Source organism: Protopterus annectens, chromosome 12.part0 (genome assembly GCF_019279795.1).
Source record: "Protopterus annectens isolate FY-2018-M chromosome 12.part0, PAN1.0, whole genome shotgun sequence".
NCBI classification, from domain to species: Eukaryota; Metazoa; Chordata; order Ceratodontiformes; family Protopteridae; genus Protopterus; species Protopterus annectens.
This window is the reverse complement of record NC_056746.1, coordinates 658,522,710-658,536,594: the sequence shown is the minus strand read 5'-3', so window position 1 is coordinate 658,536,594 and position 13,885 is coordinate 658,522,710. Positions and strand designations below refer to the sequence as shown.

The 13,885-nt window shown below is 42.3% G+C and overlaps 1 protein-coding gene across 2 annotated transcripts in view; it reads left to right on the top strand.

Annotated features, from left to right (window-relative positions):
* Positions 1–13,885, top strand: part of LOC122816772 (tetratricopeptide repeat protein 30A) — a 2,782,581-nt gene that overhangs the window by 252,001 nt on the left and 2,516,695 nt on the right. The gene's annotated exons all lie outside the window — the stretch shown is intronic.

Sequence of the window (13,885 nt, the reverse complement as noted above, 5' to 3'; positions counted from 1 at the left end):
TCCTATGCTAGGCAAAGATGCATGGTTGGCAACAATAGATTTAAAAGAAGCATACCTGCACATCCCTATCAGGGAGTCTTGCAGAAGATACCTATGCTTCAAAGCAGGCTACATACACTACCAGTTTTTTGCACTGCTCTTTGGCTTATCTACTGTGCCCAGGATATTCACAAAGTGCCTAGCTCCAGTCATTGCATTCTGCAGGCAAAGAAATATTCAAATATACCCATATCTGGATGATTGTCTAATTCAGGCAGAAAGCCAGGACATACTTTTAAATCATCTGGCCTTTGTTCAAAGGGTACTGACTTGTCTGGGGTACACCATAAACGAAAAGAAATCACACCTGGTACCCTGTCAATAAATTATATTCCTGGGAGTAAGCTTGAATACAACTTCCCAGATGGCTTTCCTCACGCCAGAGAAACGGATTCATTTGACAACCTACTTCAAACAAGTGGCCACAAAAACCCAGCTATCTGCAAGGCAAATAATGCAAGCCTTGGGGTTCATGGCCTCCTGCGTTCTTCTAATTCCATATGCAAGGCTGCATATGAGGAAACTGCAATGGTATCTCAAAAGCCTATGGTGTCAACATTCACAGGATCTAGAAGCAATGATTCCTATCATACCTTGCCTATGCCTAGAATACCTTTGTTGGGCAGAGGCCTGCCACCAAAACAGGGGACTACCATTCACACTACCCCTGCCACCCAAACCTTAACAACAGACGCATTGGACTATGCATGGGGGGCCCACCTGGCAGGGACGTGAATTCAGGGCAAATGGAAGCCAAGTCAAATGCACCTGCATATCAATCAAAAAGAAATGTTAGCTGTGCAGAATGCTCTGACAGCCTTCAAGGACCACATTCTTCCAGGACAATTACTGATAAAGACGGACAACACCACTGTTATGTGGTACATAAACAAGCAGGGGGGTACACATTCTTACCCCCTCTGCAGACTAGCCATGGCATTGTGGAACACAGCCCTGAGCTATCAAGTACGTTTACAAGCTCAATTCCTGCCAGGAAAACTAAATACACTGGCAGATGAACTAAGCAGAAACCTCATGGACCCACACAAGTGGAAACTAGAACCAAGGATTTTCAACATGTTGACAAGTAAATGGGGGAGCCCAGATATAGACCTGTTTGCCTCCCCCCAAAACTATCAGTTCAACAAATTCTGCACAAGGACTCCCCACAAACAAGCTTGGAAAGTGGATGCTCTGTCCTTCAGCAGGAAAAACCTATCAGTTTATGCTTTTCCCCCTCTGCCTCTGCTCTCCAAAGTACTACTAAAGTTCAAACAAGACAAACCAAGGGCGATTTTGATTGCGCCAGACTGGCCACGCCAACACTGGTACCTCCTCTTGCGCAGTGTGTCACTGTGGGCCCCATGGTACCTGCCTCAGACTCCTACTCTATTGTCTCATTAGGAGAACCAAATTCTGCACCCTCTACTTCAAATACTGAATCTAGCAGCCTGGCTAATTACATAATTTCTCCTTTACCATCCCTCAGTAAACCAGTGATGGATATCATTTTAGAGGCAAGGAGGCCTAGTGCCAGAAAGTCTTAGGCTGAAAAATGGAAAAGATTCTGTGCCTGAAACCAAGCTCAAGGGATGAGCGCAACAGTGCCCAGTTTACCTCAGATTTTACAATACCTAACTGAGAGGCTTCATAAGGGTCTGTCTTTCTCCTCCATCAAAATTCGTGCCTCAGCCATCTCAGCTCACTATAACATAGAACCACCCCTCTTCTCTCATCCACTACTTAAGCAGTTCCTCAGAGGGGCCAGAAATCTACAACCACCCAGGAGAGCTCCAACTCCAGTCTGGGACTTCAACTTTGTATTGGAAAAGCTCACCCTTCCTCCTTTCGAGCCAGCTGCCACTGTGGACTTAAAATTCCTTTCTTGGAAAACAGCTTTCCTTTTAGCAATCACTTCAGCAAGGAGGGTATCTGAATTACAGGCCCTCATGGCAGTGCAGCCTTTTATCATCTTTCATGCAGACAGGTTGTCCCTCAGAACCAATCCCTCCTTCATGCCCAAGGTGGTATCCAGTGTGGCCCTTAATCAGTCTATACATTTGACAACCTTTTTTCCTAATCCACAGAACAAAGGGGAACAGATTCTGCACTCCTTAGATGTGCACAGACAGCTTAGATTCTACTTGAACAGAACTAAACCTCAAAGGAAATCTGATCAACTGCTGGTGGCATTTGCTGCAGGGGCAGAGGGGAAGGCTATTTCAAAGCAAACCATTTCCAAATGGATAGGCCATTGCATTAATTTCTGCTACAAACACCATGGAAAATGTATCCCACAGAGGATCAGAGCCCACTCTACCAGGGCTGCATCTACCTCTACAGCCTTTCTCAGAGGCATCCCTACCAGGGACATCCTAGAAGCCACTACCTGGAGTTCTGTACATACTTTCACCAAGCATTACCATCTGCCAATTTTCTCTAAATCCAGTGCTGGCTTTGCCACTGCAGTCTTGCAGGGCCTTTTAGCTGGTCCAAATTCTATTTAAATTCCTCCTCCCATCCTTATCTTTGGGAATCTACCCAAAATAACAAGGAAACATGAAGAACATAGTACAGTTCTGTGCACTTACCATAAATGTAGATGTTCGAGTGTATTCACTGTTGCAGTCCTGGTTACCCTCCCTCCAGCCCCCTTCTTTTTTTGGATATACGTCTACTTTCCTTTTGCTATCTTCAAAAGCTTTTTGGTGTATTTGCTTTTTTGTTGGAGGTATTACTGTGTATATTTATAGATTTAATTGCTTCCCATTAAGGGAGCAACTGACATCTGGGGCAAGAAAAACTGATGTAATGGCGTCATCTGCATGTTTTATACCCCTGATGACCTGACGTCATGGAAGAAGGAACAGCAACTGACGCAGGACCCAAGACTTTGTTAATCAGGCAGACTGAGGGCTACTGCATGCAGTTAACCCAAAAGTTATGACTGCAACAGTGAATACACTGGAACATCTACATTTATGGTAAGTGTACACAACTGTACTTTTTGCATATCAGACACGTCAGGTTAATGGGGCGATAGTTCCCAGGGTCTGTAGTCACGCCTACTTTGTGGAGAGGGATGACTGTAGCATTGTGCCATTTGGTAGGGACAAAGCCTGAAGTGAGGCTGTGATTGAATAGGGCACACAGGTGAGGTTCCAGTTCACTCTGTAGTTCATTTAGAACACAGCCATGGATACTATCAGGTCCCATAGAAGCTGTATTCTTGGCCTTGGACAGTGCTGTTTTAACCTGTGCAGCAGTAATACTGGGTGTCTGGCAATCTACTGGTATTGTGTTTCTGCCTTTGGGGGGGGTAAAGTTGGCACTGAATCTGTCAGCCAGTATATTGGCAATATCTGCTGGCTTGGTATAAGAGGTGAGAAAAGAAAAACAAGAGTGCACCAATGGCTGTGTCAAATCGTAGATGTCACAAAATCACGAACAGCAGCAGCTGGTTGACCATTTATTATAAAACACCAAAAACAGGATCCAAAGTAAGCGCTTTCACGTCCAAGAATGACGCTTCATCAGACTTCATGAATCACTGTAAAAACACACTCTTTATATACAGCCCAAGTCATGTGCTAATTACAATTAATTAATCAAAGCACTTGGTTTTGAATAGGACTCAGGTTAACTCATACATTGCTGAAATCCTTAAAAATACACTTATATAAAAACATGTTGTACTTTAAAACTGATATATCTAAAACCTAGCTTGTGTTGGTCTAGATCCAAAGTCTATATATGTATATACATATGTCCTATTATATTAATAATATAAAAATATAAAAACTATAATGTAATACAATGAAAAACTAATGTTTTAGCGGTCGTCCCGCCAAACATGGTTTTAGTGTAATTTTATCATTTAATCCATAAATATGTGCTTGTAGTCTCACTACCCATCTGTTTTCTAACTCCTCTAACTTGTTTTTGTAGTTGCCTAGCCTGTGTGTCCTTTGTAGCTTCTCCAGGACTTTAAATTTAAAAATATGTCTAAGTCCATTCTCAAGAACATGTTTTGCTAAGGCGTTATTGGTATTTTCCTTGTGTATTGCATATATGTGCTCTCTAATTCGTTCTCTTAGTGTCCTATTTGTTTTGCCTACATAGAACTTGAGGCATTCTTGGCAGTGGGCTAAATACACTACGTCCGTAGTCCTACAATCTGCATATCCTTGGAACCTGTACGTATGTTTAGTGATCGGATGTTCAAAAATTTGATGTGCATCTATAAATTGACATTGATTACAAGAACGACAAGGAAATGTACCTGTTCTGTCGGACTTACAAGAATCTCTCCTATTATTATCATAACATAAAATCCTGTTGAGGGATTTCATGTTTTTATAGGCTATGCTAGGTTGATCAGTTATCAACTCCCTGATCTTATCATCATGTGTAAGTAATCTCCAATTGTTGCTAATAATACGTTTGATGTAACTATTCCTATTGGTGTAGGAGATAGTAAGCCTAGTTTTGGCTGTTTGCATCGGGTTTGTTACAATGGACGATGGTTCTTTATCAATCCTATGAAAAAATGGAATTCCCTTGTCAGTCCTATGCCTATAATTGTTCATCATGGCTCCCTTTACCTCTCTGTTCTTATAACCTCTGGATGTGAAATTGTTAGCCAACATGGCCACATGTTGTCCATAGACATCATCCTGGGTGGTTAGCCTGGATAATCTCATGGCTTAATTCTCAACAATGTTAGAATACACATGGCGGGGATGCATGCTGGTTCGATGTAATAAATTGTTCCTCCAACATGTCTTTCTAAACAATTCTGTATTAATACCCAAGTGTGATTTGGTTAGCTTCACATCAAGAAAATCAATGACTTCTTTAGAACAGGTACTCTCAAATTCTAAAAAGCTTGTTGTACCATTGATGTACTGGATAAACTGTAATTCTATGGTCGTTTTGTGGACGACGTTTTTGTTGTATGGAGGGGAACAGAACAGCAGTTACAACAGTTTATCCAGTACATCAATGGTACAACAAACTTTTTAGAATTTGAGAGTACCTATTCTAAAGAAGTCATTGATTTTCTTGATGTGAAGCTAACCAAATCACACTTGGGTATTAATACAGAATTGTTTAGAAAGACATGTTGGAGGAACAATTTATTACATCGAACCAGCATGCATCCCCGCCATGTGTATTCTAACATTGTTGAGAATCAAGCCATGAGATTATCCAGGCTAACCACCCAGGATGATGTCTATGGACAACATGTGGCCATGTTGGCTAACAATTTCACATCCAGAGGTTATAAGAACAGAGAGGTAAAGCCATGATGAACAATTATAGGCATAGGACTGACAAGGGAATTCCATTTTTTCATAGGATTGATAAAGAACCATCGTCCATTGTAACAAACCCGATGCAAACAGCCAAAACTAGGCTTACTATCTCCTACACCAATAGGAATAGTTACATCAAACGTATTATTAGCAACAATTGGAGATTACTTACACATGATGATAAGATCAGGGAGTTGATAACTGATCAACCTAGCATAGCCTATAAAAACATGAAATCCCTCAACAGGATTTTATGTTATGATAATAATAGGAGAGATTCTTGTAAGTCCGACAGAACAGGTACATTTCCTTGTCGTTCTTGTAATCAATGTCAATTTATAGATGCACATCAAATTTTTGAACATCCGATCACTAAACATACGTACAGGTTCCAAGGATATGCAGATTGTAGGACTACGGACGTAGTGTATTTAGCCCACTGCCAAGAATGCCTCAAGTTCTATGTAGGCAAAACAAATAGGACACTAAGAGAACGATTAGAGCACATATATGCAATACAAGGAAAATACTAATAACGCCTTAGCAAAACATGTTCTTGAGAATGGACTTAGACATATTTTTAAATTTAAAGTCCTGGAGAAGCTACAAAGGACACACAGGCTAGGCAACTACAAAAACAAGTTAGAGGAGTTAGAAAACAGATGGGTAGTGAGACTACAAGCACATATTTATGGATTAAATGATAAAATTACACTAAAACCATGTTTGGCGGGACGACCGCTAAAACATTAGTTTTTCATTGTATTACATTATAGTTTTTATATTTTTATATTATTAATATAATAGGACATATGCATATACATATATAGACTTTGGATCCAGACCAACACAAGCTAGGTTTTAGATATATTAGTTTTAAAGTACAACATGTTTTTATAAAGTGTATTTTTAAGGATTTCAGCAATGTATGAGTTAACCTGAGTCCTATTCAAAACCAAGTGCTTTGATTAATTAATTGTAATTAGCACATGACTTGGGCTGTATATAAAGAGTGTGTTTTTACAGTGATTCATGAAGTCTGATGAAGCGTCATTCTTGGACGTGAAAGCGCTTACTTTGGATCCTGTTTTTGGTGTTTTATAATAAATGGTCAACCAGCTGCTGCTGTTCGTGATTTTGTGACATCTACGATTTGACACAGCCATTGGTGCACTCTTGTTTTTCTTTTCTCATTTTGACTGTTACTACAGAGTGCTTCACCCGGCAATTTCATCTTTTGTTCTTGGTATAAGAGGTACCATTGTGCAGTAGCTCAGAGCAAATCTAGGTATTGCCATGGAGATTCTTTACATAACTATAGAAGGCCTTGTGGTTGTCTTTACTGTCTGCTGCAATTGTGTTTTCATAGCTAGCTTTAGAGGATTTGATGAGGGGTCTCAACGTTTTGTTGAGGTTAATGAGGGAGTTTTTCCAGCCTTGGGACTTTACCTTATTCCGCATCAGTTTCCTCCTTCTGTTGTAGAGTTTGTTTATGACAGGGGACCACCAGAAGGGCTTCCTTTTTTGGAGGAAAGTGTCTTGGTTCTATTGGGTTTGGGGAGATCCATGCATTTGTGTACGTGTTCATACAGTGCATTGGTGTATGATTCGGCGGCCATGCAACTATTCTCCATTTGCATGGTTGCCGTGAAGTTAGCCACCTCTGTGTTTAGGAGCCCCAAGTTAGCTTTGGAGAAATGTTTCATGGTGGTTACCTTTGCGGGGGGTGGGAGGGGAGTGGATTACCAAGGTAATTAGTTTGTGGTCAGATCTAACCAGGGAGGAGTTGACTATTGATGTAGAGCAACGGTCGCCCATGTTAGTAATGACCAGGTCAAGGATGTTCCTACCTCTAGTGGGGGTAAGAACAAGCTGGTCCAGGGTATTGGAATTAATGAATTCCAGGAAACGTTGGGCAAGTGTATTGGTACATGAGTAGTTTTCCCAGTTAATGGGGGGGTAGTTGAAGTTGCCCAGTATGAGAGTGTTAGATTGGACCCTAATATTCTCCAGGTTGCCTAGGAACGTGGAGTGTGAGTCTTAGGACATAGTTGGGGACCTATAGCAGGCTGTGACCTGAATCAGTGTCTTACACAATGTTAGCTGCATCTGAAGTATCTCAGATGTGTTATATTGGGCTACCAGTCTAGAGGTGTGCGCATCTTTTATGAATATGGAAACACTACTGCCTTTGGAGCTTTGGTCCAAGTTTTGTGGCCGGAAGATGTGGAATGAGTACTAGCCTGGTAGTGCAGGGGTGCTTTCTGCTGCCTTGAACCAAGTCTCTGTTACAGCACAAATGTCAGTGTTCCCCATTTTAAGGAGTGCTTTGAGCGAGTGCATTTTGAGATTTAGACTTCTAGCGTTGAGCAGCATGACCCTCATATTGCATTTGTTTGTAGCTGTTGCAGTGCTAATTTGGTCTTTGGAACACCACCTAAAAAGGGCACTGTACGGGTGGCAAGAGCCCTGCCCAGTATCCGGAAGCCCAGGGGTGACAGATGCAGGCCATCTCTGGCAAAGCATCGAGGTCTGTCAGTCATGTCATCCCAGACAGACAGATACTGGATCGCCCTAGAATGACACCAGAAACTTAGCCAGTTATTGAAATCAGTCATTTTCTGCTTGTACTGTGGTATCATTCTGGGTGATAGTAGGATGCTGCTCAGGACTAGGGTCATACCTGCCTGGGCTATATAATCTGAGAGCTCCTCCATGTCTCTTTTCATGTAGTTCAAGGAGGTACGTCTCAGGTCATTCATACCCACATGTACAATGACAGAGTCATGTTTGTACCTGTTGTTGAGGGACCTGAGTGCATGAATTATGTGGTGGATTCTGGCGCCTGACAGGCAGCTGACTGTTACTTTCCCCTTATTCAACTTAGTGAGAGGAACATCAGTGTGCCTCACTACCGAGTCACCTATGACTAGTGTGATGGGCATGTTGTTTGCCTTAGGGCCTTTGGTTGAGTGGCACACTGTTTAGGAAAGTTGTGTGTTTCATGATTAGTGTTATGTTGTAGTAGTCGAATGCATTTATAACTTGGAGGTCTCTGCTGTTTGGCTAGATTTTTATTGAGAGCCACCGTGAAGGTGGGTGTGTGGTTTGTGTTTTTATGTGAAGGCAATGCTGGTGTGTGTTCTGGAGGGCTGTGCGTTCCATGTGGTGTGGTGAAAGTGTTGACCTTCTCCTCTTGACCAGCTATTCCGGTCTTGGCTGGAGAGTGCTTGGCTTCCAGTTTGGATATATAAGTGCATCTCTCGCAAGTCTGAGTGTTGGGAGGTAAGAAGAGAGGGTTGTCAGTGTACATTGCCTCAGGATGCCCATGTTCACCAGGTTTCTAAGAGAAAGTACATGGAACTGACCTTTAGACATGCCTGGAGGGGTGGGCATTAATAATAATTAACTATTTGAATTACTAATGTCTTTGTGAGCAATTCAGTTCAGCATAGGTGCCATAGACCACAGCACTTTCTACTTTACCACTACATAAGGAGTTTAAGGCTTTGTATACAGTTGGCTAGAGTGTTTTCTCCATTGTCACCATGGGACTTGGTTCCTTCAGTTATTTTTCACATCTGTCCCTATTCCATTCATCCATAGTAGATTAAGTCGATAGATCAGATCCAGTTGAAATACCTGAAATCTTTGATTAAAAAAAATAAGTGATAGTTTGTCAAAGTTTACCATAATGTTTCAAAAGATACTTTTGTAAGGATATGAAAGTTGGAAGACCATGTTTTTTATTCTATTTTTAAAGGAAGGAACCATCATAACCCGGCTGGTTATAGGTCCATTTGTTTAATTTGTGTATTAGGTAAAGTTTTGGAGAAGACCAATCTGAAATTATTGCTTTGAATCTAATGGAGAAATGCAATCTGAATGTACATGGATTTATAGATGCCCATTCCTAATTTACAGATCATTCACACTTTTATACTACAGTTGTGAATGTTGTTGATCTTGCACTATTAATAGATGTTATATACTGTATATGAATTTAGCAAAAGTGTTTGATAGTATCCCTTATTCCCCTATGATGCCATTGTAAATCAAATGTTGCTGGCATCATACTGGTTGAATAACTGATCTGATGTTCTCATTCTTCACATAGTCCTTAACAGTGGGTTTGGTTCTGAACCCTTGGAACTAACTCGGCCGTTCATCCAGCTCGTGCATAGCAAAAACTGTCGAGCTCAGCTCTACATATAATGCTCCTTACCAAATTACATCAGATCTCATTTGCAGCTTCAAAGTGCCAGATGTGTCACCTGTAAGCTCTTGAGCGAAGCAGTATTTTCTTCTGTAAGTGAATTCCTATATATATATATATATATATATATGTATATATATATATATATATATATATATATATATATATATATATATAAAACTTTCTATTACTTTATCTACCATTCATCTACCCTCTCCTTCCAATTTCACTTTAGTGCATGTGAGACTCTGTTTCCTACCTTTTGGTAGTCTTCTATACCATTGTTAGTATTTCTTCCTTTTACCTTTTAGTATTTCTTTGTACCATTATTGATACTTGTACTTTTCTGTTTACTTCTTCAGTTTAAAAAAAGTTTACAGTTAGAATATTTTTTCCGCTATATCCTTCTGTCCATGTGTCTGTCTCTTAATTATAGCAGACAAGCTGACTAAAGGCACCTCCAGTTTTAAAAGGTGTCTCAAATGTGACTGGAAGATGACCAATTCAGATGGGCATACTATTTGTGTTTATTGTCATGGAGCTGTTTACCTCCATGAAGATTGTGCCATATGTCATGGTTTTAGCCATCGGACATTAATGGAGTGCAAAACAAACTTTTTTTGAAAGGCCTTTTAAAAACTGATTTTGACGAAGCTCTATCACGGTCCAGACCAGAGAGCTCACCTTCTACTTCTTCTTCTTCTGTGGGGATTCAGCTATGGTTCCTAGTGCTGCTGCTGCTGAAACCGAGTCCAAGTCTCCTCCAATGCCTTTTCTTTCTCCTCTGACTCCCACTGAGACTTGAGAATCTACAGTTTTGACAGTTCCGTTACCGTCTGCTTCATTGCTGGTTAGAGCTCCTTCTCCGGCACTGATCTCTACCCTGAGTGCTTTGGGTGTATTGGACCTGGAGACCTCTCAGGGCCGTAGCTTGTTGCAGGTCCTGAGGGATGGTTTCGTCTTCAGGCTTTTCAGAGCCATCCATGCCCCTTGGTGCCTCTGCATTTGTAAGCTTGGCCCCAGCTTCGGAGTGGCTTCGGAGCTCGGTGCAGGGTGGGAACACGGTTCCAAAGGAGTCTTTTTCAGTTCCGGGCTCCCATCCCTATATGGAGGGAGGAGGCCTGCCTTCCAAGCCATGGAGAGGGCTTTTTCTGTGGCAGGCAGTCAGCCGTTATTTACCCTGTTGACATCTGGTTTTTCTTCTTGACCAGGGCTTCTTCCATCCACTTTTCTGGGACAGAGAGCTCAAAAGTCGCAGGATCTAAGCACTGTGGTCATGTCCTCTTCGGATACCTCTCCAGAACACCCCACCGAAGAGGTCACTGCGAAGAGGAAGAACTTGGACTGCCACAGGAGTCATTCACAGAAGATACTGGCTTCGATGAAGAGGAAGGTTCCACCAAGTTTCCCCCTGACGATGTTTCCATTGGGGACATCCTTGAGATCTTGCAACAGAGGGGAGGCTGGTCTTCTACCCAACCTTCCTCAGAGGAGTCAGTATATCTTGAAGCTTTTCATGCTCAACCCTCCACCTTTTGAATTTCTCCGCCCTTTGCCGACCTCATAAAACTGATCACTCAACGGGCATATAAGTCATCTGATGCTGTTGAGCTGATCCCTAAGAGACCAGATCATATATTTTTCAGCCCCCAAGGCTCAACCACATTGGACTAAGGGAATTCTAGTAGATGCCATGGTGGTAGCAGCAGCCACTAAGAGGGAGCTTGCTGATGAGAGTTCACTATCCATCCCCCTAATAAGGAATCTAAGGCTATCAAATTACAAAGGGATCTGATAACTTTTGGATACCTTTTCAGGAGAAGAGGAAGTTTGAGATAAAATGGCTTCTCAGCTCACAACCCTAAAATTGTTGTCGAATTTGTCCATGAGACTAATTGCGTATGTTGCCAAAGGGTTGACGAGAATGGCACTTTCAGACGTAGTAATCAGGAGCCACACCTGGATACACTTATGTGATTTTGTGGAGCCATTTAAGTATTCTTTCGTCAACTTTTCATTTGATGGAACATCCTTATTTGGCCCCACAGTCAAGGATACTCTAGCCAGATGTGATAAAGATGGAAGATTGGCTGCCGTAGGCATACACTTTTCCACTCCCCAGCGACCTTATTCCAGGAACCAGTGGAGTGGGAGGTTATGGTTAAAAGTTCGAAAGGGCCTTTCCAGGACTCTCATGGCAATTACTTCCCTGGGGTAGAGGGGGAAGTAGTAATGGAAGATGCCGAGGAAGAGCCAGAAATGACTTACAGAGTCAGGGTTCCAAGGATTCCTTCTCTGCGAACTGTTATCAGCATTCCTGAAAGGAGACTCGATTGCCATCTTGTGGAAACAGATTATCCCTATGCCAACATGCCTGGCTAAAGATAACAAAGGACCTTTGGATGCAGAGAATCATAACCAGAGGTAACAATGTCCCCTTTCTAGTTCATCCAAAAACTTACGACCAAAATCCCAGAAGTTCCACCCACTCACAGGGAAGCAGCAGTCTTAGAAATTCAAAAACTGCTCGTCAAAATAGTCATCCAAGCAGTCCCACCAGACCAAATAGGATACAGAATCTTCTCAAGGTTCTTTTTAGTGCCAAAGAAAACAGGGGACTGGAAACCAATCTTGGATCTCAGCAGGCTGAACAGTTCACTTTAGTAGGTAAAATTGCAGATGGTCATGGTGCAGTGTATCCTCCCTTTTTTGGGAAAATATGATTGGATATGCTCTGTAGATCTTCAGGATGCGTATTACCACATAAAAATAGACAAATGGTCCAGGAGATATCTGCACTTCTTGCTGGGCGCCAGTCACTACCAGTTCAGAGCACTGCTCTTTGGTCTCACCACAGCCCCCAGGGTGTTCACCAAATGCATGGCGGTTGTTGCAGCTCATCTCAGACTGCAAGGATTCTGGGTGTTTCCATGTCTAGATGGCTGGCTCCTTACTGATACCACCAGGCATCTCCTCGAAGAGGCTCGAGATTATACTCTACAAATCTGTGCCGATCTAGGCATTGCCATAAACTGTGAAAAGTCCAAGTTACAGCCATGCTAACAATTAGTTTATTGGAGCAGAGATAAACCCAGTCACAAGCATCGTATCCCTACCCATAAAAAGACTACGAAGAATAAAAGGTCATGTCATCCAGATTGTCCGCAACAACAAAGTACCAGCAAGCCTTCTGCTACAGGCCCTAGGGTTTATGGCAGCTTCTGTCATCCTAGTTCTATTAGTGAAATATCACACAGGAGTCCTTCAGTGGCTGCTAGCATCTCAGTGGTCAATGTTAGACCAGTCGATGTCTCACTTGATCACAGTTACCAACCGATGCAAACAGGATCTTCAATGGTGGCTTCATTCCAGCTAAATTTTGATGGGATGTCCCTTTGTTCCTTCTCAACCTCAAGCCATAATGATCACGAACGCATCCCTGATAGGGTGGGGGGCATTATCTGGGAGAGACAGTCCAAGACACTTGGTCTCCTCTGAAGGCCAACTTGCATATCAGTTTTCTAGAGATGAGGGCAGTGCTCTTAACATTGCAAGCAATTCACCTAACCCTCCCTTTGGGAATGATTGCAATTCAAACAGACAACATGGCAGTAGTCAGGTACATCAACAAACAAGGTGGAACCAGATCTTACCTCCTCTGTCGGGAAGTGCTCAGAGTTTGACAATGGGTGATTTCATCTGACCATTTTCTCATAGCAACGCACATTCCAGGGATGTCCAACATGATTGCAGACAGATTAAGCAGGACTATTCTAATGCCTCACAAGCGGTCTCTCAATCCGTCTGTGGTGGAAAGGATAGTTCACCAGTGGGGCCAGCCTTGCTGCAATCTGTTTGCATCCCCTCTGAACAACAAGTGCAGCCTCTACTTAGCCCTGATCCCCCATCCAGGGGAGTCACCATGAGATGCTCTTCTTCACGATTAGCCCCCTGTCTTCTATATGCATTTCCTCAAATCCCTCTTTTAGCTCAATTTCTAAAGAAAGCAGTCAGGCGAAGGAACAAGATAATCCTCATTGCTCTGTTCTGGCATTGACAAATCTGGTTTCCCTTCCTTTGGCCTCATCTAGTTCGGAAACCCTTAAGTTTGCATCCAACTCTGAACCTGTTGTCCCACCTGGACGGATTGCTTCACTGGAATCAACACAACCTCAAGCTCACTGAATGGCTTCTCCAATTCCCATGATTGCCACGCATTCCTCTCTTAGTTCATCAGCTCAACAAATCATTTTGGCCAGTCACAACCCTCCACAAGAAAATTGTACCTCAGCAAATGGCATAAATTTTGACT